This window comes from Chlamydotis macqueenii, chromosome 2, assembly GCF_036417535.1.
Source record: "Chlamydotis macqueenii isolate bChlMac1 chromosome 2, bChlMac1.mat, whole genome shotgun sequence".
Taxonomy (NCBI): Eukaryota; Metazoa; Chordata; class Aves; order Otidiformes; family Otididae; genus Chlamydotis; species Chlamydotis macqueenii.
In genome coordinates, this window is record NC_141557.1 from 81,939,992 (window position 1) to 81,967,938 (window position 27,947).

Sequence of the window (27,947 nt, forward strand, 5' to 3'; positions counted from 1 at the left end):
CAGTTGCATTTTAAGTATCTGTTGTTATTTCTGGAACCATGAGCTGAAATTTTGTAGTTCTGATATGTTTCAGATTAGGCTGAAGAAGGGACACTGGGCTCTCAGGTAGGTTCAGACATTCACAGCAAAAGTAACTTTGATTTTAGCATAAAATATCTGATTGAAATTTATCACTGCCTCAGCTTGATGAGTTGTCTTCCATCCAGTAGAGCCATGAAGTAGAAGCTGTTCCTGTACTCCCACACCTCAGTGTTAATCTGGAATCTTTATTTACCTGCTAATGGAGGTAGATTTAAGCATGGAACAGCCATATAACATGCCAATTCCAGCACTAAGTTGGTGAGAAATTTTAAGAGAAAAGATATTGCTTGGGGTAATAATGTTTTAAATTATTCTGGAAGGATATATCAAAACTTACCTGACTTTGCCCTGAAGTCAACCTACCTTGAACTAGTAAAGGTTAGTGTCTATGCACTTAAATTTATGTGATAGGTGCATGTATTCTTGTACTTTAGAGTAATGTGAGACAATTTTTACTCAAATATTTGAAAAGTAAACACAAATTTTTCACTGTTAAAGATGATTATAAATTCCCAAACCAATATTTGGATCAATATTTGTATTGCTCCTCAGATACCCTAGAATACTAGAATCAGAGTGCAACCTAATTCTGAGTATTTTAATGAGATATATAAAACATACTTTTTTTTTTCCTGATTTCCTTTGTGTTTTCAGTCTTAACACCAAAAAATACATTTACTCTTAACTTTTGCATAGGAAAAAAAATCATATTCGCTGCTTGCAGTCTTGAGTAGTAGCTCAAATCACATATTTTGCAGAATTGGGTCTAAATGCTATCCATTTTCTCTGTAACTATGGTAGATTACCATTTGGATGTGCACTTCACCAAGGCACCATTCCTTAACTCATGTGTCAGTGCATCTTTTTATAGGTTTGGCTCTACTTTTTGTCTGCTATTCAAGAAGGGATTTCTGTCCCAGAAGCTCAGTGTGTATTTAAATACCTTCATAACTGACACTGTAGCATACTCTGCACAAACATGTTCTGTATAATTGTAACATATTTTGAGTGAATTTTACTTCAATTTTAAGAATAGTGTAAGTTCTATTTGCTTTATTGCATATCTGTTGGAGGTTTTGGCTTTGGATACATATGTAAATTTGTACTCACTAACTTCCTGTTTGTCAGAATGTTCTCTTAAAGATCTTTAAACTCAGGCTCTGCCTCAGTCGTGTGTTAATATATTCAGAAATTCCCTGAGTGAGCAGCACTTCTGACATCTCTGAGTCTATCTTGTTTCTAGAAATCAAGTAGAAAAAAAAAAAAATGCATTGCAGTCTTCTAGTTCAGTCACTGTTTAGTAATACATGAAATCATTAAAAAAAAAATCAAAGCAATTTTCCACGAAGAATAACATTCTTAAATGAATGTTACTACTGACTTGTCAGCTTGTTTTGCTATAGGTATCAACCTTCAGGGTGCTGAAGATTGCTGGTGCTGAGTGTTCTGGAGAAAGGGAAAACAGAATGCATTCCTTTCATTTTCACTGGCAGGTTATTCTAAGTAGAAATAGTGACATTTGTTCAAGATGGGTGAAGAGAAGCTAAATAGCTTGGCTAAGACCTGAACTGGGGGGTAGACATAGTACCTAGACATTGAAAATTTGAGGTCCAGTTTCAATTTAAGAATAAATTAATCAAAGCATATCTCATTTTACAGTGCAGTTGAGTAACAGAGATCTGGAACACAACCACAGAACTGAAGTGATCAATAACAGCAATTAACAACAAGTGTTTTAAGACAATTTGAAGTGTTGCTTCACTTTCTGGAAGTGAAATGAAATTGATCTTCTCCTGCCTTTTACTTCCCCTTGTCTAGTTTTAACTTTCTTGTAAATGGTTCACAGCAAGAGAGAATTATCTCTAAGCTAACTTGTCCTCCCAATAATTTTATTGCCTTATTTATTTTAGTGCTTCAACTGCTTTTATAGACTGTCTCTTCTTTGCTACTCTCATTAGTCCTCCTTATTCATCCGGAGATTTCTGTGATGCTTCTTTTTGGTCCCCACATACAATCTCATGGTTCAAATTTTTCATGCTCACTATGCCTGCAACTAAATGTCCCCTTCTTGAACTTTGTGTCTTATTTCAAACCTCTACAAGAATTATCACATCAGGATTATACACATGCTGCAGAATAAAAGATAATAAATGGAAAATGACAATGACTGGGACAAATTCACAGGATTTCACAGTGAAAATGTGCTACAACATTTCAAACTTGACACTTGAGATTATGAATTGTTTACCTGGTCTCAGCACCAACAGCAGTTAAGGAAATAGTCTTTCACACAGGCATAAGGCATCGTGAGCAGATCTTCTTGGCTCAAAGACAAATCAGGAAAGGAGTCGGTAGGAAAAAGAAAGGAGATTGTTGTTCACACAGTTAATTGGTGCCATGGTTTTTATTGTTTGCTGTGTTGTAAATTCGGGTGCTTTTAAGTTTTTATAGAAGAATCTCATAGCACACTTCTGGTGGTATATAGGTCTAATGGGCAGGCCGGATGTAGGAGAGCTGCTGATTTTCAGTGCAGCAGTTCAGAATTGTAACTGACAGAATTGCCTTTTGGTTTTGCAGACTTGGTAAGTGGAGTCTTGGGTATGTCTCTGAGAATTGTTGAATTCAGTGTAGTCATAAGAGAATAGCCACCACATATACCTGCAGTTTGCTCCAGAAATAGTTGTGTCAGTCAGCTGACAAAGTCACAGATTACCAATATGAATTGCTGATATTCCATGGGCCCAAGTTTTGTTGATGGGAAATATATTCAGATTTGGAAGCACTAGGGATCACTGTGAAATGAAGGCTCTTTTCAGAAACCTGCTTTCCATATCATCTGTAATTGCAGAAATATTTTCAGTTCTCTTTGCTTCTGCATACTGAAGACATCTCCTCATTGTGTAAGATGATCCAAAATTAGCTGGGCATTGTATGTGAATGAAAGAATAACCTTTGGCTTTTTCTAATGTAAATGTACTTTTCTTGGAGCTCTTAAGTAAAAATACACAAGCACTGAGGTAGGAAAGGTGCATTTTTTAGCAAGATATTGAATTTTGTTTTTCCTCTGATTTGTTAGACTTTAAAATAGTTTTCATTGATTTTTATCTGTGAACAGAGTTTACTATTCTTCCTTCTGTACTAATATTTCACCTAAGACTTAAAAGTTTTAAAGATTTTTTTTTTTTTTAAGTCAAGTCAGGTATTATGGTATTAACTCAAGAAATTGCCAATTCAACTTATCTTCCTTTCTGTAAATTTCTAGAGGAAAAATAGAATAATCTTGCTTTTTATGAATCTTTGACTTTTGCAATTTTATATTCAAGACTAAGGTATCATTCTGATGTCATCACTTTACTCTTCTTTTAATCCAGTGACTATGTAATGGGACACTCATTCTCTAACCTCTCCTGGTGGTTTCTTCCTTTTTGCCTGTCTCATGAGCCAATCTACGCATTCACATGACTGCTCAGTTAACTAAACTGAGATTAAGTGATTGGAGTTAAGATAACCTTCCCCCCCCCACTTGACAGGAGGGTTAAAGAGAATGTTGCCATATTAATTTTAGACCAAGTTTTACCTTAAACCTGCTCAGTCTGGTTTATCATGTGTATCACACATACTTACACCAGTTCAAATGAGGGAGCACTGTAAGGGAACACTGTGAATTTCAGATTTAAACAGAAGGAAGGACAGCTATGCTGGTTAACATCAGTTTAAATGGATCAGATACTTGTGATAGAATATATTACAATCAATTAATTTCAGGATATTACATGTCTTTAAGTAGTACTTTTCATATCAAAGGATCTCAAAACTGTCACATAAGTGTTACTTTATCTGCTCTCTGTTATAAAATGCAGTAAAGCAGAGGGAAAATATAATTACGTAACTTGTTAAAGCAATTAATAATATATAATAATAGATAATATCTCAGTAGCTGATTATGATTTTCATGTCTAATTAAAAGTTTGATCTCTTTGGTTTTTAAAAGATATTTTAATTCAAATGCTAATAATGGTGTTCAGTACCTTACTGTAAGGTGAAATGACAGCTACTTGAAAAAGAAGTGTAAAATAGGCAGTGCCTTCACAGCCGATACATAGTAAGAAATTGCAGTTTGGACATAGACCTTTTAGTATCCATTCTAGAAACAGGCATTTTATCTAAACTTAGACTTTGATTGATGTATAGAGTCATAGAATCACAGAACAGTGTGAGTTGGAAGGGACCTTTAAAAGCCATCTAGTCCAACCTCCCTGCAAGAAGCAAGGACATGTCCAACTAAATCAGGTTGCTCAGAGCCCCGTCCAATCTGGCCTTGAATGTTTCCAGTGACGGAGCACCTACCACCTCTCTGGGTAACCTGTTCCAGTGTTCCACCAGCCTCATTGTCAATATTTTTTTCCTTATATCCAGCCTGAATCCACTTCCTTCTGTTTCAAAACCATTATCCTTTGTCCTATCACAATAGTCCCTGCTAAAGAGTTTTTCCCTGTCTCTTATAAGCCCTCTTTAGGTGCTGTTACCTTAATATGACAGCTGAAGAGACCAGAGTCAGTAAATGTAGAGGTTCTTCTCAACACAGTTTTATAAAAACCCAGCATGTATTGTTAGCTGAGTTGTATGAAGCATCCCAGGCAAGAAAGAATGACAAAAGTAGTTTTGAAGAGGAAGAGAAGTGAAAAGGGTGTTGGATGGTGGATGAGAATTTCACGTGTTGGAAATAAATAGTCATTATAAAACCATGGACTTCAGCTGTTGCAGTATTTCCTTCATTAAAGAATGAGGATTATTTTGTAAATGGCTTCTTTATAGTTATTTATGGAATAGAAAACTAATAAATATATTACAGGTGCCCACACTGTTGGTCTAACTCTGTGAAAGGGAGATTGTTCATGTCAGGAAGTCATGGCTATCCTGTGAACATCTTGGCATTTGGGAAGTTTTCTGATGCAACTTCAGTTCACATGGCCTTCTGTCTAAGACCTGAACCTCCCACTAGCAGTGGTTGTTGGGAGTGCCGCATGAAAAAGATGGTCTCCTCATGTAAATATACACCGTGCAGGAAATAAACTGAAAACACAGAAGTTTTTCTTGTTGTGATGTAATATGTAGGAAGTGAAGCCAGTGTGTACAGCAAAACGTCTAAATCCTCTATATGTATGTAGGTCAATAAATTGCTTTTGCTTTATTGTTTTGGAACAAGGGATGCATACTTATTATGTTGTATAAATTTGTTAACTGAGGCACAAGCATTCAAGATACCTCACATTTCAGAGTTCATGCTGATGGCAGAAAGGAGCATAAACAGCACAATTTCAGGAGGACTGTTAGCAAGTCACAGGCCTTGTTGGTCAGCAGCTTATGGCACCAGCAATCAATAGGCTTATCTATGGCTTTGTACCAGAAAGGCTAGCAAGGTCAGGAACAGGAACACGGTGTTGACATAGACCTTGGTGCAGGCCAGCACTCTCCCTAGGCTTTAAAATAAAACCTGCCACACAGATTAGTCCAGGTGGAGACCTCTGGGGATCTTCTATGTGCTTATGAAGCTGCTGCCTCAATGAAGCAGTTGTAGATCAATATAAGGAAAGAGTAGCCAGTAGATGTGCATGCTTACAGTGCGAGTATGAGCTTCCAGATGGCTCTTTAGTTATTAAGGAGTATGTGTTAGCATATTTCTCTGTGAAGAAGGTGTAACACGTGTTTTCTGAAGTATTGTAAAATATATAGTATTAAAATTTATGCTATATTAAAATTTGTTTTGTGTAATTTTAGGTGGAGCTGAATGATGGCAGTCCCCACTGATGCCAGCTTGAGTTTCTGACATCAGGACAGTATCAGTATTGTGGGAGAATTTTCCTGTCCCATTTTCTAATAATTTTGATATATGCATTTTAGTATTTTAATTATTTAGCTTATAGTACTATCTATGTACTGATGCAGTATCAATACGTATAGTATTAGCTATGCTGATGGAACTTGTCCACTTGCTACACAACGCGACTGTTTTCTATGTACGTAGTAGTCAATTGTCCATTTGCAAAGTAAGACTAAGAGCAGTCATGGAAATCTTACCAATTAGAGGAAACAAAATTAGAAATTATAAAGGAAGTTGCAGGTTAACACAAAACTTAAACAACCCAGTCAAAACTATACTTGACCTAAAACTCCTGAAGATAATTGTCATAGTCAAGGATGGTTAGGAATGATGAAAAGCAAGATCTCACATTACTCTTAAATCCAGTTTAAATGAAATCTTTTATTATTAAATGATCATTTGAGAAAATTTACTTAGCTGTATGTTTGTGATTTTACCTAAAGAGTTTCTTTTTTGAAAGTGTACACTGTTTTATCATATACTTTTATGAAGATAGCAGTAGTTAACAAAAGAAGTAGTTGATTTTGTTTGCTTTTAAACCTGAGTCTTCAAAGGCAGAAAAGGACTCTTGGGCATGAGCTGCTTTCCTTTCCCCCTACCAATCAACATCGGTTAACAGCTACCAGGTTGCTTTATTTTTTGAAAAACAAGGTAACTAGATCCCTCTCTGGGACAACAGGGAGTAGGTGAGTTGGAAAAGAGTAGTGAGGTTTCCTCTCTTTACGTTTTATGTAACTTTAGCATAGAATCATTCAGATTGCTTTCTGCACTATGAGTTGCTAATCAATAATATTTAAAAAGTTATTTTGTTTTACTGAATCTTGACATCTAATCAATAATACATTTGATTCACCTAGTGTTTTTTTTTTTTAAATTAGAATAATATATGGATTGGCATTTAAAGAGTGAACACTTCTCCATTTTTTTTTCTTCAATGATTACATGTGTGTGTGTGTGTGTCAGTGTAGTACAGACAACAGAACTGTAGTCTTTCAGCTACAGTGAAAAAATAGCATTGCAAATACTGTTTTGTCTAACGGGGCTACTTAAGGTTATAGGAATTTTTTGTAGTTATTAATATTTTGTGGAATCCTAATAAAAGATTAATCTTATCATTAAAAGTGTTTAATAGTATAATAGTAACAGTGTGGAAAATTATTGAGTTTTTTTGTGGTCCAGAAAAATATATTGCGTACCATACAACCTGATCCCTGAAGTTATAGTATTCCTTTTTGGCATGATCATAGCACTAAAATCTCATTGAACTGAAAGAAAGCAGACCTTACCAAGGAACTCAGATTTCAACCTATATTGCCAAAGTGAAACTTTTTCTTTTATTTTTGGCTGAGTCATTACATTATATTAGCACTTCTTCATGTTTTTGTTTTTCTTTTTCATATACCATTCTAATTACTTGCTTTATGTAATGTTTTAATGAACTAACGACAATTATTTTTGGTGCTATGAAGAACTTGTAAGTAACTATAAATTTAAAGTAAATAGTTGAAGTTAACATGGTAGGAAACTGAAAATGAAGCTGTATTTTTATGACATAGAACAAACTTGAAATTTTCTTGAAAAAAAAAATCTGTTTTTCTTAACACTGAGCACAGATATGTATTGCTAAATTTAATTAAAATATCTTTGTTTTTTGAGCAGTTGATAATTGCTCAGTCAGCAAACGCTATACTGTATATTAAAATGTGGAGGGCAACTAGTTGCTGTTCTTTCAAATCACAGGCACAAAACTATTTTCTTTGCATAATAAATCAAAGAAAATATCTCTGTAAGCTTTAAAAGTCTTTATCAATCTAAGTTACTTTAGTTTGTAAACGATATGGGTGAATTACGTAAAATTTATTCATGAGGGACTCAAACCTCTTGCCTACTCAGATTAATCACTTAATTTCTTATGGCCTGTTGGCATTAGCATTAATGTGAGCATTATGTGATCAAGAGGTGTTCAGTAAGACTCTCATTACTTCAATTTCCTCCTTGCAAATTGAATGCAGTGTGTTGTTTCTCTGCATTAGGAAGCACTTATGGAAACATTCCCAGAAAATACAATCTTTGAATTCATGAGTAAATACCTTTTGTAGGTGCCTGTGTATTTCAACCACAATGAAGTGATAGCTGCTGTTTCTTTCAGCTCTCCATTTCAGTGGCTGTTGCTTGTTTCCAGTAAACTGAACTGTTGTGTTATTTTTAGTAAGTTACTCCAACCTGAGTTAGTCTATTTTTATGATTATATACTCATGGAAGAAAACAGTCTATGCATGCTACAAGAAAGTTTACCGTGATCACTGATCTTCGCAAATAATAAACATACTTTTTTTTTCCACTCTTCCAATCATATTGGAAATTATTTTTAATGAAGAATAAAGATGGCAGGTAGCAAATTGAAACATTGTTAATTGAAAGATTGTTAGAAAACAGATGGGTTTAGGATCTCAAAATATATATCTATAGTATTTGCCAAAATAAAGACTGGGCTTAATCAGCATCATATGGTTTTCATAGTGTTTTAATAATTAGCATATTTCTGACACAGTTGTGCCAAGAGAGTGCCTGGGAATGGCCAAGGGATAACATGGACCAGGGACCATTTCCTGTTGCCAATCTGAATAAGAAGCCTCTAGCTTTGTGTGGGAGGGGGAGAGTTCAGCTGTGTGGAGATAAACAAGGCTGTTTCATGGGCCTTCATCCATTTTGTGTATTAAGATAAAGCCTCAGTACTTGTCAAAAACCATGGCAGCATTTTGCTAACAATGTCCTGCTACCATCCTTCTATCAGCTGTGAATGAAAACAGCTTGCAGGTATATGGGAATAAACTTGAGGGTTTGTTTGTTTATTTTTTTAATCATACTAGGAAAGAACTGCTTGAACTTGATGTTGTTGATTGTAAAAAGCTGGTCCATTGGTCAGAGGTTACCGGTACATTTGGATTCTCTGATGATCTTCCTTGGCTGTGCTGCCTAAAGCCACGGCAGGGCTAAACTCATCCATGAGCTTCCTGAGAATGTGGTCCTTCATTAGCGAAGGAAAAAGGCAAGGTTTTTTTTCTTAGTTCTCTAGGTGAGCAGCATGGCACAGCCTGTGACTGTACAACTCTAGCCTTACCCCTCTGAGGACAGAGTGGTAGTTTATTCACTTGCTTGTTGGAAACAGCTACTGCTAACCACCCATGCAAACTGTGCAGTCAGTGCCAAGAAGGGACCTACTGGGCATGAATTAAAAATATGCTGAGAGGGGTGCCAGTAATCAAACAGTGTGGGTAGTTGTTTAGCATTGCCCAGCCCTGTGCACTGGTCCTGTTTAGTTCACCTATGCAGACATAACCATATAACACATTCCAAAAGCAGAATTTTCTGATAACTAGATCAACTAAATATCTATTCTTTTTGCTTAGAAATATACAGTGTTCACAACATCAAAGGAGAAGGAGAAATAGAGAGAGGGAGAAAATGAAAAAAAAATCCCCTGGCTCTCTTCTGCAATAAGCTGGTATAAAATGTAGGAATCAATATTAATGCTCTGTATTTAAAAACCAATAGCATAAGGAGCACTTACTCTGTCACATGTTATTATTTAGTCAATTTATCAAACCTTAATTTAACTATAAAATGAAAATTATTGGAGAACAATGGTTTTGGATAACACCAACCCTCACTATTTTTTCAGCTATTCCTCCCCGCCATTTAATCTCAGATTCCTGAGATTCCTTTCTTTTGTCATCACGAGCTTTTCATAGGGAATTTTTTTATAGGCTTCCTATTAAAAGGCAAAAGAAATACAATTAGTAGATTGTTCAGAAACTGTGGAGTGGGATTTTTTTTTTTTATGTTTGTTTGTTTTTAATAAGGAGGCTAGATCTATTTTAGAATACAATTCTTCTTGGCAATTTCTGAAAACTAAAAGTTTTGTGTGAACATGGAAATATATAGATTCAGGAAATGCAAAACTTATATAGAGATAATATATTCTATAACTTAGATAATGCACATTAGTTGGTTACTGAAAGTCTTTGTATTACAGTTTTAGTGACTATTACAAGAACTGTAAACAAAAGAAATGGTGTTAGGTTTTTAAGAAGTCACTTCTGTACTTGCTCAGGGAATGTCTCTGCTAGTAAGACATACTAATACTGCTTTCTAATACAAGTTTGAGTCTGAAACATTTTAAAATTAAATAAGTTTAATAGGCAAATATTCACCTTATTCAACATTTGCCTCATTTGTCCTTGAGGAAGTGCTGCAGGTGTTTATTGCTATTCCTTTCTCGTTGAGATGAATATTGATTTAGATGTAAAATTAAGTACAATTTTTTTTTTTTTGCAGCATGTAACTAAATAATCTAGTAATTAAATTAATCATAAGCTTACTTTGCTATTACTCATAACTGGCAGTTTTATCAGAAATATTTCACTGCCACATCAAAATAAAAGAATCAGAAGTTACCAAATGTCTGATTGTCCCAATTAGCTTAATCTTGCAACAACAGAAGATATTTAAATAAAACAGTCATGTCATGCTCATACAGTTGAAGTTCATTCTGTGTTGTAAGGGCATGCAAAATGAAGTGAAAAATTATGTTGCCAGATGTTGTGGTTTAGCCCCCCTCAGTAGCTAAAATACCAAATGGCTGTTCACTTGTTTACTCCTCCCCTCCTCCTCAGTGGAAGGGGGAGAAGAATCACAAGAAAAAGAAAGGCAAAGCTTATGGATAAATACAGAAGAGCAAAGGAAAAGAAAACAGATAGGGAAAACAAAACAAATAACAGAATACGCAAAGCATGTGATTCATAACACAATAACTCACAGTGGAACCTGACTTGCAGCTCCCTCTTGAGTAACAAAGAAATCCTATCAGCATTGTCCCCACTTTATGTGCTGAGTATGATGTAACATGGTATGAAATATCCCTTTGGCTAATTTGGGTAAACTATGCTAGCTGTTGGCTAATTGTTAAACTATTCCAGCTGTGTCCTCCAGCCTATATCACTGGCTCCAGCGCTTCTCCTAGATCCAACAAAAATTAGCTCTATCCTAGCTGGAACCAGGATAAAAAGTCACCCCAGAAAACATACCTGGCATGTTATCTATCTAGATACCTGTGTAGTCTGTGTAGCATTGTAGATGAAGTGTCATAATTCTAAAAACATTTCATTGCTGGACAAAGAACAGTATGGGTTCTGCTTTATGGTTACTATAAAATGCGAGTAACCTCTTGGAGATCTATGGCAAAATTTGAGGTAGAATTTATAGCAGGGTTGTAAGCCAGATATTGGGGTTTTTCTGTTTATTCTCATGTAAGAATGTCAAGATGAAGGAACTAGAAAGTCTGTAGTAGACGGCAGTTTAACAGCTTTTTCAAAACTGTATAGTTCTCCAAGTATGATATTCCTGTCCTCTGACAGTAACTCCTAAATATGTCATTTGCACTTTTCATTAAAACAGTCCTGCATTTTGAGGCAAGGTTTGTGATAAATACAAATGCCAATACAAGTCCCTTAGGTGCTCTAGTAGGAATTTTCTTCTAACTCTAATTTTCACCACTAACTCATTATTCTCTTCTTTTACCGGTTCCTTACTAATTTCAAAATTTTTGCACTAATTCACATATTCTCCCATTTAAGTCACAATTTCCCATGATATTTTGTATCATAGGACTCACTGAAATCTACATAGGTGAGATCAACTGTATTTTTTTCATCTTAAAAAAAAAAAATTGTCTTGTCAAAGAAAACTACCAGGACAAAATAACACAATCTACTTTTAATGTATTAGTATACTATTTATCTCAGAACTCTGGAATGGAAATATGAGAGCCTTGATAATCTTAGTATTCTTTTCATCTTGAAAATGGTCGTTCCTGCTAATTCCTGTTATTCATATTGCCTTGTTGTCAGCTTCATTAATTGCATTCAAACAGACAAGATGCAATCTAGTTTTGGGAAAACATAGATGGCTTTTAATTTCTACTCTGCTGTCATTATTGATAAGCCTCATTTTTTTTTCTATGACTCTTTGTGGATGAAGAACATTTATTTTAGTTGCAAAATTTATCTCTGGTTTTGCTAATGTTTATATTAGACCTATGTTTTCTGATGCCATAAATGCATTTTTTTTTCAGATTAATTATGCAGTTAAGCTTTTATTAATTTAGTGTCTTTCTCCACAAGTACATAGTTGTTGCTTGAGATCTAAGGATATTTGACTTAGAGATTGGGTCTACATCCCTGGCAATGTTAGACTCTTTAAACTCTCAAAAAACCTGTGGAATTATTTTCCATAATCAGGTCTTCTTCAGTGTCCTCATCAAAACCATATACAAAATAATTCCCTATCGATTCAGTGACTTCCAGGTAAATAAAATGTTAGCTGACAAAGACGGCCAGAGATAAAGGGCCTTCATCCTAATTGTTGTTATTTGTGCAGTGATATACTTCAGGAAATTACATTTCCTAGGAAAGCTTAATATTCACTTATGAGAAACATTTCAAATACATGTGTTGATTTTCAGCGTAAACATGAAAGCCTATCGTTGAGTCTAAGGTAATTCTAGTGAGCTAATTAGTGCTGGGCCTGGTGCTCGGGTTCTGCTTGCTTTGAAATGATTGCATCATGCAGCTATACTAGCGCACAGAACAAATATCTGTATCTGTGTGGGGATGCACTACCTCCTGCACCATACAGGAGAGAGGTGTGGGGAGAGTACTCATTATCCAATGAAAAAGTTTGCCAGGGAGAGTTTCAACAATTTAGCTGCCAGTAAAATGTCTCTGTGCCAATGTTTAGTTCTTATGTGTTATTAATCATTAATATTGCCTGCACAAAATAATTTTTGGAAGATGTAGCATAAATAAGCTGTGAGTATAAAACAGCACAGTGCTAATAGCTACAGTGCTTGATGGTGTTAGTCAAGGTGACCAGGCCTGAGAGGTTTTTGTGAAGTGTCAGTTCAAGCCAGCTTCTCATCTGTCTTCGTTTTCTTTCGTCTTTACGCTTGATGTTTTTATGGTACTTGTCCTGGCCTCTCTCCAAAGAAGAGCTCAAGTGCTCCTTGTGCTGCTTATCTTGTTTTTGGTTTTGCCAATCATTCCTCCTAAATGTTTGGCAGGATTTCTTGCATATTTGTACTCTTGCTTAGCTGCTTCTTATTTCTTTATCTTGCAAATTCTGTCACTTAGCTGGCTTATGTCCTTACCTCTGATATCTCTTTCTTGGTCACATTAGTTGCTTATGCAAAACACTTGAATATTTTGTGATTATGCTATCACAGTGTTACAAAATATTAATATAACATTGTTGGTTATACCATTTTATTGTGCTTATATTCCAGTTTAAGGCACTTTTTAATTAATTTTTCTCTGCTTAGTACACTTTATAGGAGTCCTAGACCTTTCTTTAATTATTAAAATAATTTTTTACATATTCCTAGTAAAGCACATGGCCTTCTGCTCTCTGGATTTATTGTGTAGATTGTCCCATTGCTATTTTTAAACAGAACTTGCTTTTTCTGGAGCTGCTGTGAATCTGAGAACATGTCCCTTCCAACTGTGTGTAAATGATCATATGGGCTGTTCTGTAACGGTTTGTGGGATATGATCCTTGTCTGGCATTGGAGTCTTTTTTCCCCACCTTCTTGGGACAATTCTTTCCTTTCTTCTCCTCAGTTCTCAGATCTGCATCTGAAATAGTCTCATGTTAAGATTGATGTAATCATATCTCGTATATAGACCCAATTCCATTCCTAAATAATTTTCATCAGGTATTCACTGAAGGAGAATGTATATATTTGAGACATAGGCAGATTCTGTTCCAACTTTTGCCATTTACTCCATTTTAAGGTAACTTTTACTCTTTCTTAATAATCTTTCTGTTCTTATAAATCTTTTAAAAACAAATAAAAAAAAAAGCCAGATATTCCAGCTTCTTGACCACTCCTGCTTTGTCCTGTTCTGATTGTTGAGCTGTCTAACACTCTCCACTGCACCATTTCAGATGTCAAGCAGACAATATTGCCCACATAAAAGAATTATCTTGAAGAAGAGTTAAAAGGAAATGAATGTAGAAATCCATTACAGAGAGTTATTACTTTAGCAAACCTTTGACACTGAAGGTTTGAAAGATGGCAGTAGGTGCTTTGTACAAAGCGTCAATGCTAGAAAGGTACTGAGAATTCCATCATATGCCCCACAGCTTACATTCTGGCCTATTCAATTCTCGGCTATGAAAGAAAGACCTCTAAATGAGATTTGAGTTTTAATGTTGATTTAATACGTGACTCACTTTTGAGACAGTAGAAATGAAAAATAATAAATACTAATGCCTAATAAAGCATTAGTAGATCTAGCTGTCAATAACATTTTTTTATGTCCTTGCTGACTTTTTCAAAGTTTCACATCTGTTCTGATTTTGTTAGTGAGGGGGGGCCTAAGGTGGTAACTTCTGTAGGAAACTGCTAGAAGTTGCTTCCCTTTGTTTAGTGGACTCGGCCGGGCCTAGGGCGGACCCACTGCTGGCCAAGGCCAAGCCAATTGGTAGCAGAATGTCCCATGATAATGCCTCTGCAATAACGTATTTAAGTAGGGGAAAACAGAAAAAAAAAATGAGAGGAGATGTGAAGCAGCTGAGCAGGGGGCAGAGAGGGGGAGGCGCAGGCCTCATGGGCCTTGCAGGCCTCACCCTCTGGCCTCTTGCCAGGCAGCTGACTGGGCCCAACTCGGCCTGGCCTGGCTGCAAGAAGTGGAGAGGAGATGAGAAGTGAATAAGATGTAAAAAGGATCCTGAGAGGCATCTGCCAGCCTGTTGTGAGGAACGGCTGCAGACACCAAGGTCAGTTCAGAAGGAGGGGGAGGAGTAACGCGGCTCCTGGCCAAGATTCCTCTGCAACTCGTGGTGAAGACCATGGTGGAGCGGGTTGTCCCCCTACAGCCCATGAAGGTCCACGGAGGAGCAGAGATCCACCTGCAGCCCGTGGAGGACCCCACGCCAGAGCAGGTGGAGGCCTGAAGGAGGCTGTGGCCTGTGGAGGGCCCGCTGGGACAGCTGTTCTAGAGGGACTGCACCCCGTGGAAGAGATGACCCATGCCAGTGCAGTTTCACGAAGGACTGTGGCCCGTGGGAGGGATCCCACGCTGGAGCAGAGGAGGAGTGTGAGGAGTTCTTCCCCCGACGATGATACAGCGGCGTAAAACAACGCGTGATGAACTGACCGCGACCCCCATTCCCTTTTCCCCCCCTGTGCCGCTCGGGAGGGGAAGGTAGTAGAGATAATGTTAGGCCCGGGAAGAGGGAGGGGTGGGGGGAGGTTATCTTGTTCCCTGTCTCATTCTCCTGCTAATTTTAGTAATAAATGAATAATTTTCCCCGAGTCGAGTCTGTTTTGCCCGTGACGGTAACTTTAAGGATTTCTCCCCGTCCTTATCTCAAACCTTGAGCCGTTTTCCTTATATCATCTCCCCCTATTCTCTCGGAGGGTGGGGTGAGTGAGAGAGAGACTGCGTAGTCTGGTCCCAATCGGGGCTGAACTACGACAACATGTGATATTGAATTGAGACCAAAAGCATTTGAAATATTTTGTGATATTACTCACAAGGTGACACTTCTGCTTTCCAGTAAAATCCCCTAATATGAACTTATACTTAAACATTAAACTTCTGAATCATCTGCTGCGGAAACTAAGTTCACCCTATAGCTACTGCTCATCATGCTAGCAATCTCTCATGTGGTAGGCACCCACATGCTTCAGTGTAGGCATGTGTTTGCATGCTTTACTGCATATGAAAGCATTTGCTCAAAATCACAGTGGCAGTCACATGAACACACATGATCAAAACTCAAGAGTCTTGACTTCCACTTGTCTTTGGTAGTTACAAGACTTTGTCCAATATACACAGGATAAAAGCTCTCCACGTGGAAGTCTCTGGAAGTTTTCCCATCCAGTTTCATGTAATCAAGAATTCAGTCATAACGTTGTATAAAACAAACAAAAGAGAAATATATTATGTGTTCATGACTATCCATAATAATGAAGTAGAGATAAAGAAGATAAAATAGTCTGATCTATATGTACATTTTATTTGTATTAATGTTAATAAAATTTGGAGTTCATGTAGTCCAACATGTTTCTCTAATCATATTGTTGACAGCAGATGGCTGATGGCTTTGTCTTTCAAGACCTGGGTTTTGAAAGCTTTCAGGGATCTAGACCGCACAACCTCTATGGAGAGGTTATGACCTATTAATAGCAATAGCAACATTGCAGTATAGGGCCACATAGTTAAAGGTGAAACTCACTAAAGACAAATAAAGTTTGCAAACAGAAATGTGTAATTGGAATTTGCTGCCACAAATACTATCATTTGTTTCTGACCTTGGCTTACTAGCAATTTTGTATTGCCTGATGAGTAGTTTTGCAAGATGACAACAGTTGCTTTACTTGTGAGAAGTACGACTGGAGGTATTTTTTCTTTGAATGTCTGGAAGGTTTTTTGCATAATAATAATAGTAAAAAAATCTATTGTGAGTCCTGTGCTATTAATCTCAGTTACCTCATGAATAATGTTAATCAGTCCTGGAATGTGACCTCTCTGTAATTAAGCTGTCTTCTCCAGAGTTAGGTACTCCCTTTAAGATTAAGAACTCCAGGAGCAAAAATATCTTCAAATATATGTTACTTCAAAGTAAATGAAGAGGAAGTAGTTGCAAACTCTATGATTGCATGCATCCTCTCAGGCCATCAGTTGAATTGTGTATTTTATTGAATTCTGATATATCTATGATAATCTTGTTTTCTGCCATACGCTCTAAAGTTAGAAATCTGCATTCTTCACTAGGATGAGAGGTTGGACAGGTAGAGTGAAGAGCTGGCTGTCAGGCTGAGTATATTATTCACTTAAGGGGTTAAGGGGACAGCAATGTGAGAAAGGAGGTTTGCTATGCTGATATCTCTTGGTTTGGTTTGGCTTGGTTTTGTTTTCAGGAAGTTCTTCTGTAAAAGCATTTCACTACCATTTCTGAACCCTCTTATCCTGGCTCCAGCTAGGATAGAGTTAGTTTTCACCTGAGCTGGGAGAGAAACTGGAGCTGGTGGCACCTGTGGCTGGGACACACAGCTGGGAAAGTTCACTAATTAGCCAACAACTGGGATAGTTTACCCAAATTGGCCAAAGGGCTATTCCATCCCATGTGACATCATGCTTAGTATATAAAGTGGGGACGGTGGTGAGGTGAGATTGTTGTTTCTTAGGAGGAAACCAGGTATCAAGATCCACTATGAGCTATTGTACTATGAATTACATGCTTCTGTTATTGTTTTTTGTTTATTTGTTTTCTGTTTGTGGTGGGGTTTTATTTTGTTTGGTTTTTTGGGGTTTTGTTTTTGGTTTTTGTTTTTTTTTTTTTTGGTTCTGTTGTTTTCTTGAACTTTTGTTTGGGTTTTTTTTTTTTTTTTAATCTTAACCAATGAGTTTTGCAGGGGGGGAGTGGGGGCGCAACTGTGTGATATTTTAGCTGCTAAGTAGGGCTGAACCATGACATTCCTCTAGACAGTGTGGTGATACTTCACCTTCTAGATCTATCCTCTGAAGAGGACAGATTCTCTTGCAGTGATTTCATTTCATTTTTCTTAGCATACTGGAGACTGATCTCAGCTGATGCATGCTAATGAAAGGTTTTCATGTTTTAGCTTCCTGTACACAAATCTAGTTTGAAGACATAACAGCATAGTTGAGTGAGATTTAGCAGCCTTAATGTCACGTTTGATGTCCTGTGATATTTACCCATTGCCAGAAGACTGCTTCAGAAGGTCTACTGTAGAATCCAGTTTTATAACTGACTATCCCATTTTAGACATTTAGATGTCATTAGATACCTGTATTTAGCCAGTCTCACCCACAACACATTCCAGCTCTGAATGTCTGTCTAAAAGAAGAGGTGGCTGGTCACTAATGTCTATTTGCCCTTTCAACAAAAACTCTGTAATTTCTCATGTACTGAGAGCTTTTCTCTATTATGATATCTGACATATTATCCAGTTGGGCTTATTATTTATGCCATTGAACTGAACACTTGCAAGCCTAGAAAAATTTGAGCCCTTACAGATCACAATCAATCTACTATCAGGTAATGAATTACGTATTGCATTGAAAAGAAAAGTTGGATCTTGTATTTCCAAGAAACAGTATACAGGAGTAAGAAAAAATCTTAGGCAAATTTGGGATCTTAAGAAAACACACCAACAGAAATAAATAATAAAAGATATAATGGTTTAATATATTGTTTTGTGTTCTGCTGAATGTGAATCCTGTAGCTTAGAGGAAACAAGCTCTGAAACCAGAAGCAGAAAAGGTGACAGAATGAATTAACAACAGCAGCAGCAATTGAGGATTTGTATAGCAATAATAATAATAAAGACTTCTACATACCTCAGTATATAATCAGAACCTTAATACTAGGAAGAAACACATTGAGATCATGCATACAGAGAACAACACTGCTGCCATTCCTATGGGAAGTATAATTCATAAAGCTTTCAACGGCAGTTTGTCTAAGAATAGCCAGAGACCAACTATCCTAGTGGGGTATTGAAAACAAGTTTATCCTCTTGATCTGTGGCTGCAGAAGAATTGTTAAGAGTGAGATTAGTGGAAGTGACCCAGAAAAAGTTAGCAAAGGTGGAAGTAGAGAATTCAGCAATGAGGAAATTTCCAAGTTCTAAAGAATTGTATGAAAACAGAACAGATAGGACTGTGAACTTTATAGTTTTGTTGAGCTTACACTTTAAAAATATTATTTCTGTTGTCTGGAAGAGTGTTACAGGCTTTTGTGCAAAAAGTCAGGTCACTGATGACACATCCCAGATGCTAACCAAGAATCAGCAACCTGCTGCTAGGCTGTTGACACTTCATCTGTAATTGGCTTACACTGTGCAACATCTGTAGTGCTGGGTTTTTTTTTTTTTTTTTACTGGTTTCAGTAAAGTCTAGCTGTTACTGTTTGTAGTTCCTCTGGGGTGACGAGATCTCTGACACTTACCTGTTACATTACAAGAAGGCAAATAGGGAGTGGTAAAAATTATATAATTGTGGAGACATTTCTGCAACTTCTGCTAATACCTTGACCTAAACACTTGTTCAAGGACTTTGGAGTGTATTTGAGGACTTTCCTGTCAAAAGCAAAAAGGCTTCTTGATTTGGGAAATTGTATTTTGTAGGGAAGAAGAAAATACCTGAGTGTGGAACAGAGTTCTAGGCTTGCTTGTGGTTTTTGTGTTTCTTATCATGAATGATTCATGAGTAGTTTAAAGTGAACAGTTCATTTAAGAAAGCTAACAAACATTCTTTGTAAATGAAATTCAAATACAGCTGTGTTATAGTGTCATAGATCTATAGACACTAAAGGTGATCAGGTAAAAAGATAATATCAAATAGGTAAGTTTATTTGTAGTTTTCACACGATATACCTAAATTCTGTTTATAGTTTCACATTAATTAGGAATCTGTGTATGTGTCATTAGATTTTCTGATAGGGTGCTTACAGGAGTAATACAAAAAATATTTTTAAGTGATCTAATAGATCTTTATTGATCTTTTTATTGGTTTAGATATTCCTGTTCATTAGGATCATCAACTGTAAGATTAATTAGGTGACAATAGCTACGAAAAGCCAAAACATTTCATGAGATAGTGTTAATATATTGCATATTTGAGAATGGCTGTGTCATAGTTTAGTCCTGATCAAGACCAGACTAAGCAGTCTCTCTCTCTCACTCCCCCCTCTGAGGGAATGGGGAGAGATAATGTAAGAAAAAAAGGCTCAAGGTTTGAGATATGGATAGGGATTGATCCTTGGAGATCCATTATGGGCAAAACAGGATTGACTTGGGGAAAACTATTTGTTTATTATTAAAAACAAAGCAGGATAATGAAAAAGAGAACAAGATAGCCTCCCCTCACCCCTCCCTTTTTCAGGGCTTAATGTTATCTCTGCCTCCTTCCTCTCCTGAGCGGCCCAAGAGGGAATAGGGATTACGGTCAGTTCATCACTTGTCGCTTTATGCCACTCCTTCCTCCTTGGGGGAAGAACTCCTCACATTCCTCCCCTGCTCTAGCATGGGGTCCCTTGCTTGGGCCACAGTCCTTCATGAAACTGCTCTGGAGTGTGTCATTTTTCCAGGAGGTGCAGTCCCTCCAGAACAGCTGCCCCAGTGCAGGCCCTCCACAGGCCACAGCCTCTTTTGGGCATCTGCCTGCCCCAGTGTGGGGTCCTCCACAGGCTGCAGGTGGATCTCTGCTCCTCTGCAGGCCTCCATGGGCTGCAGGGGGACAACCTGCTGCACCACAGGCTGCAGGGGAATCTCTGCCCTCCTTCACTGACCTTGGCATCTGCAGCTGTTCCTCTCACAAGAAAAATTCTTCACCACAGGCTGGCAGATGTCCCTCATGTTCTCTTTACATCTCATCTCCTCTCCACTTCTTGTTATTGGTCTGGGCCGAGTTGGTTGCCCGGCAGGAGGTCAGAAGGTGAGGCCTGCAAGGCCCACGAGGTTCGTGCTTCCCACTCTCTGCCCCTGCTTTAGCTTCTTCTCATCTTCTCTTCTTTTTTTTTTTTTTTTTTTTTTTTTTTCTTCCTGTTTTCCCCCTTCTTAAATACGTTATTGCAGAGGTGTTATCAGGGAACATTCTGCTACTAATTGGCTTGGCCCTGGCCAGCAGTGGGTCTGCCCCAGGTCTGGCTGAGTCCCCTGGACAAAGGGGAAACAACTTCTGGAAGCTTCTTACAGAACCGGCCACTGTAGCCTCATCCCCCCTGCCTTAAATAAAACCAGGACATGCTGATAGGTAATTTATATATATAAATGAAGTATCCTCTAAAACAAATTTAGTTTTAAATTTATGCATGTTCAGGACTAGATTATTTTTGTTACTTGAGTATTTTTCATGAGTTCTGAACAGTTTCTTTCAGAATCAATACTACTTTATTTCTCTATGGTAGTAATTCATTATTGTTCTGAAATCAAAAGGTTTTCAAATTAGCTCATTTTCCTAAATTTAGCATGAGATATGAAATCACAAATTATTCCCAAGCTAGTTAAAAGCCTTGAAAATACCATTGCTATACATTCATTTTTTCCAACTAGAATTCCGGTTTTGAACAGCTGCTTAAAAATACAAATTTGTACATTACTGTAGTACTGACTTCATAGATTTGCCAGGATAAACATAATGTCTTCATATTCCATTGCAAGGGATAACATGCTGTTGTTTGTTTACTTAAGCATCATGCAAAGAAAAACACTATTATCTGAACATATTCAAAAGGTTTTTCTTCTGTTTCAGTTAAAGCTGCTGAATTGTCAGGCTTCTGACATCTTCAGTGGAGACTCAGAACACTGACATAAAACATATTTCTAAGCTCTTATTTAGTCGTCAACTAGTAAGTAGCTTCTCATATTTTCATAGTTTTCATTCACCTCCAGTGAAGTGTTTAGGTTGTCTTAGGTAAATAACAATTTTAAAAATTACTTCACCATTATTTTCCCTGTTTTCTTCTATAAAAGCATTTTTCTCTGATGTCTAGTGCTCCTTTAAAGACTATAACACATTTAAGTCAACATTTACAAGTGTTGTAGAAAAAAAATGACCATTTTACTAGTAAATCTCTGCAGCATCTGTAAGAGTGCTGTTCAGTGACCTGTATTACTCCCAGAGTGAGAAGCATAAGTAGGAATAAGAATTCAGTGGCTGGTCTGTAAAAAACATATTGCACCATTAGCCTGACAGAGGTGGTGAAGAATGGTATTTAGCAACCAGTTACTAGAGATGGTAAATCCAGTTAAATGGTACCTAAACAGCTAGGTTCTATTATTATCCATCTGTTTGATTTTCAGATTCTCATTTTTCTTACTATTTTACCTACTTTGTTCTTCATACCCGTATTGTCTTTATTTTCTTTAATTCCGTCAGGAAAATTGCAAGCCACTTATTTAAAGCAGATGCTATTGTGGTCTTACTATACCTGTTGACTGGAATGATAATTTTTTTCATTCTTATTCTTTTGCTTTTTTCTAAACCTAAAGAAGAAAATTGGCTGATGGGAAAGCAAGACTCTTAAGATTTGAAGTAAAGAAGTTATAGAGAAGAACCATGCAAAACTGCAAAATGAGGGGAAGCTGCTGCAATATTTGAGTGGTACTTACAGCTTCTGCTCAATAAAACAGACTTAACCTTTTAAAAATTATGCTGGTGGAGATTAGAGAATTGATGCAAAGTCTAGGTCACTTCTCATCAAAACATAGTGATTTCGGGTTTTTCCTCCAGAACGTACAAATGTTATTTTAATTTTCAGTTTAAAAAACCCCAAATCGATTTATTTGACTATTGCATCCATCTGAGTTGTGGTATTTGATCTGATCTAAAAAATGTATATTTGTATCTATTTACAAAATAGTATTCTGTTCTTAATGACAGTCTATGAAGACTAGCCATCTTTATTTATTTGCTGTTTGGTGAAATAAAATTACAATTTTAGTAGTGGAAAATTTTTCTAATGAGTCAGTCCAATAATATAATTTAAATTCACCACTTATCAGTATCAGAAATAAAGATATATTTCTCTGTAGGGAATAAGTGCCAAGATTATTTATTTTAGAATTTGATGGCTCAACCTAATCACATCATTCATTACTGTTTAATTTATAAAATAACAGAGTGGGAATTATGTCCTTATTTTTTATGTTGTTTTCTTAATTTAAACTTGATTGAACTGATTGAATTGATGAGAAGGATCGTGAAATTCGGTGAGCTCTAATAGAAGAAGGCAATATCTAATCTAAATTTGGAAAGCAAAATTATCCTTAAACTGGCTGAAAAATAAAGCAGGAATCAAGTATTATAAATCAAAGAAAGAAAAATGAATTTTTTTATCAGATGAGCTATCTAACCCAAAATGAGATTAAATGTAGAAATTCGCTTATTTGGGATGTTTGGAATTGTATATCCCTCTAAACCTTTAAATGTAGTCTCAATGTATATATAAGTTAAAGTATTCTTTCTAGTTTCCTACGAATTAATGACATTTGCAAGTACAGAAATTACTACTTGAGAGTGCATATTGTGTCATTCAAGGTGAGATGAAATTAATACGTGTGCTCTATCTTCAAACTTCTACAAGAAGACAACATATTCAGTCATACAGCTGCTGATATAGCCTGAGAAAGTTAGCATAAATTGTATGAGTGGTTTTTTGTTGATACTACATCTAAGTAACTGCAGTGTGCGTTGTGTCAGGTATGAGGAGAAGGATATTTTAAGCATAGGAATGATATAAGTGTTTTTTCAATGTAATTGAAATAGGTTGGTTTTGTTTTTTTTTTTTCCAACACTTAACTGTTGAATAATTTTAGTTTGCTTCTGTGTTTTCTTTATCATATCAACATAAAAGTGAAAAAACTCTCATAGGGAACAGAGTCAGATTTTTATATAGCATCTTAAAAAAGCAAGAGTGATTGATGTCAGTGAGCCACGGATAAATACATTGATGCTTGAGTGGTGTGACACTGTGCATGATATCATTGAGTAGGTGAAAGTGTAACATGGAGAGGTGGAATAAAGGCATTAATTTATAAGGGACCTATCAGATGACATGCTCACAAATAGATGATCTTTTGAGGGCTGTTACAATGCTGTACATTTTCGAAGCTTTTGAAGAGCTTTAGCTGTGCAGCTCCCTTTTCTGTCAGCAGGAGACATGCTTTGCTGTGATAAGACTTAGCTGACTTTCTTTCATATACTTTGTTACTGAGCAAATCGGACATTGATTTTTTTTTTTTTTTTCTTGTGGCATGCTATTCATTCTGAAAGTATGTTTAAGCAAGTAGTAGATTCATTAAGTAATGAAGCAAGTGGTAAGTAATCAGTGAAAGTTTTCATATTGTCTTAGCAGTTTTATTTTTATTCATACTTTTTGTTAATTCATTCCCTGAACATTTAACAACAGTTTTTCAGTATCTCATTGATACTACTATTTCATCCTTAGTTGTTATTTCCTTTTTTTTCACTTAGAAGAAAAGAGGAAATTTGGTTTTGAGGCCATGGATTACTAGTTACAAAGAGAACAAAACTACTTTGATCTGAGTTGGTGTTAAAATTTCTATGGACTTTACTAGTTTTAGGACTGAATTATATGGACCTGGCACTGTCCCATGAACTGTGAGTGGGTTATACCTCCTCAGTAAATACCCATCATATGTGTTATTACGAAGGAAAAAAAATAAAAAAACCCAAACAATTTCTCACAAATATTTACTGCTTTAGTAGAAGCAGTCTTACATATAAGTAAAAGATTATACTGACAAAACATTCTGTGTTGTACTAAAAATATGCGAGAATAAAACATCATCTGAACTACAGCAGTTCCTAGAGCAGTAGCTCTAAGGAAAAGTAGCTGTTGGCTAACATTGTCATTTTAGTTTGAAGCCAAACTGGGCCATGGAAGAAATGAAAATACATTTCAATCGTGTTAGTTTCCAACAACATCAGGAGAGTTATTTAGACTTAAACATCTTGATTCAGGTTATACAATTCTAAACAGATGTAAAATGAAAAGAATTTGAGGTAGACATGCTATGAGAACATGGTTGCAATATGGAGACAAACTGTGTGGATGATTAATATTCAGTGAAGCGGATGAAAATTTAATTCAACTAATTTAGGTAACAGAGCATCTAATGTTCTTTTGCACTCCCAGTATAAATGCTATTTTCATCTCTGTAGTGGTTCATATCAGCTAATTCCTGCACAACTGTAGTTGCTGACAGTGGGAAAAATTGTGTATTTCTCTTACAAGTAGTCTTTGAAGCCTACAGAGCAACATGGGCATAGACTGTCAGTAATAACTGAAATTACTTTTCTGAAAGTAACTTATCTCATTCTAACACACTTTATACTCTTGTCTGCTGTAATTTTCCTTCCTGTGGCTCTTTCTGGAAATACAAAGAAAGCCACAGTGAACAAGTATAAAGTGCAGGATTCATTAAAAGATGTTTGAATATGGTGCAGAGGATGTGCCAGGAAAAACACACAGAATGAATATTGATTTGTAATGTGTGCTGGTGTTATGGTTTAGCCCTGGTCACCACTCAATGTCCCAATGATCAATACAGTCCATCTTGAGCAGTGATCATGGAAACAAAACCAAATAGCAAGCAAAGGAGCAAGTGGGAGAGATGCCCCACCCCAGCCACCCCCACTCACCCAGCCACCCCCACTTATATACTGAGTGTGACATTTATGGCGTGAAATACTCCTTGGCTAGTTTGGGTCAACTGTTCTGGTGATAGCCTTCCCAGCTTCCTACAGCTGCACATTACCGAGACCTGGAAAGATGGATATTGTCCATGGTCTCATTATCAACAACTCTTAACATCAGTGTGTTTATCAACATTCTTCACGTGCAAAATACAAAACAAATTGACTACTGAGAGAAAAATTAACTCCATCCTTGCCAAAACCAGGACAGTTGGGTGTGGGAGAATGATGCATTTCAGAAGAAATTGGCCTTTGATAATTTAAAATAGTCCTTCTGTTTTTACTGACAAAAAAGTCTGTCTAGAACTGTGTATTCCTACAGGACTGTGAAGAATCCTCCGTATTTTTTAAGAATAGTTAGAAATGGATTAGCAGGAATCCATGTGCCTATTAAAGGATGATAACTATAGTATCTTTTTGCTAAGTAGGCAGCAGGGAGATTTCCAGGGTTTTTTGTTTTTTTTTCTGTGAGATTAAAAATCGAATGCTCCCATTAGACTGTATATTCAAGAGAAGGAAATATGAAGAAATAATCTGCCTTTGCTCTGTGGATAGGAATTATAACATGTGTCTAGTGTACTTTTTCTAATTTTGAATATGAAGAGGTCTAGTTATCAGAAAATGAGATTTTAGTTATAAGAGAGAGATTGAATGGACAGCACTATCAGGATTATTTCATTACGTTGATATTCTTTTTAGTTACAGATCTATACCCCATGTAAAAGATTTTTAAACAGGATGAGATTTACTGAGAGAAACTCAGTCCAGCCTGAATATACAAGCCCTCGTGTGTGAAGATTTCCTAACGAGTGTCAACTTGGACAACTCTTTGATATCTACTTTTCTTCAGAGTCCAGATTCTCTTTCTCTGCAGAGATTGCCTTTTGATTGCAACATACAGCTTTAAGTCTGTGACCTAATTTCAAACAATATATTTTCATTAGCCCTCTATACTTAGTTTCTCCCAATTGTATGTTAGGTTCATAGAATCATAGTATAGTTTGGGTTGGGAGGGACCTTTAAAGGTCATCTAGTCCAACCCCCCTGCAAAAAGCAGGGACATGTTCAACTCAGTCAGATTGCTCTGAGCCTCATCCAACTTGGCCTTGAATGTTTCCAGGGATGGGGCACCTACAACCTCTCTGGGCAACCTGCTCCAGTATTTCACCACCCTCATCGTAAAAAACTTTTTCCTAATGTCTAATCTGGATCTGCCTCCTTCTATTTTAAAACCATCACCCATTGTCCTATCACAACAGGGCCTGCTGAAGGGTTTCTCCCCATCTTTCCTGTAGGCCTCCCTTAGGTACTGGAATGCTGCTATAAGGTCTCCCCGAAACCTCCTCTTCGCCAGGCGGAACAGCCCCAACTCTCTCAGCTTGTCCTCATAAGAGAGGTGCTCCAGCCCTCCGACCATCTTTGTGGCCCTCCTCTGGACTCAGTTCAACAGGTCCACATCCTTCTTATGTCGGGGGCTCCAGAACTGGACACAGTACTCCAGGTGGGGTCTCACCAGGGCAGAGTAGAGGGGGAGAATCACCTCCCTCGACCTGCTGGCCACACTTCTTGAGGCAGCCCAGGATGCAGGTGGCTTTCTGTGCTACAAGTGCATGTTGCTGGCTCATGTTGAGCTTCTCATCCACCAGTACCCCCAAGTCCTTCTCCTGAGGACTGCTGCCAATCCATTCTATGCCCAGCCTGTATTAGTTCTTGAGATTGCTCAAAGGACCTTGCACTTGGCCTGGTTGAACTTCACAAGGTTCACACAGGTTCACCTCTCCAGCCTGTCAAGGTCCCTCTGGATAGCATCCCCTCCCTCCAGCCTGCCGACCACACCACACAGTTTTGTGTTGTTGGCAGACTTGCTGAGGGTGCACCCTATGCCACTGTCCGTGTTGCTGACAAAGGTGTGAAACAGGGCCAGTCCCAATACCATCCCCTGAGGAGCACCACTCATCACCAGTCTCCACCTGGACATTGAACAATTAGAATTGCTTTTTTTTCCCCTGTGCTTAGTAGATGCTTTAAGAGTCTGTGTTAATATGTTGATCCTGGGCAGTTGGACTTGAGATAGTAGCAAATGTGAGTACTTGGCACTTTGACACTATTTATCATATTTTTTTTTAATTACCATGTAAAATCCGTGGTCCTTTTTTAGTTTTTCTCTGTAAGCTGTGTAAGGCAAGCAGCCCAGTCTAATATCCTTGCTCTATATGAAATGCTTCCACATGCTTCCATTTTTACTACTAGCCAAAATCCAAACATGAATTTTAAAGACTGGAATCTGTATTATCTTACTCTTGTTTGGACATTTATACCACAGCAAACCAGAGTAAAGTGCTAAATCAGAATGATAGCCTTTTGTTTTCCATTTTGTATGGATGTGGTTCAGTCATAAAGTGCTGTGCCGTGTAGAGTCATTTGGTAAATACCGACGTGCTCCAGCACTGACAAGCCCCTCTTTTGACTCCCAGGAGCAGAAAGTGATTTATATAAGCTGTCACAGTGTTAACATTAGTAATGTTTTCATCCTCAGTGCTCTGAGAATTGAGTTGCTTGGCTTTTGAATATAAAATGCAACAAAGTAGGGACTGTATTGAATGGCAATTTGAATTTTTATATATCGAAATGTGGTGTTTCAGTAGATTCTGTGATTCTATAATGGTTGGAGA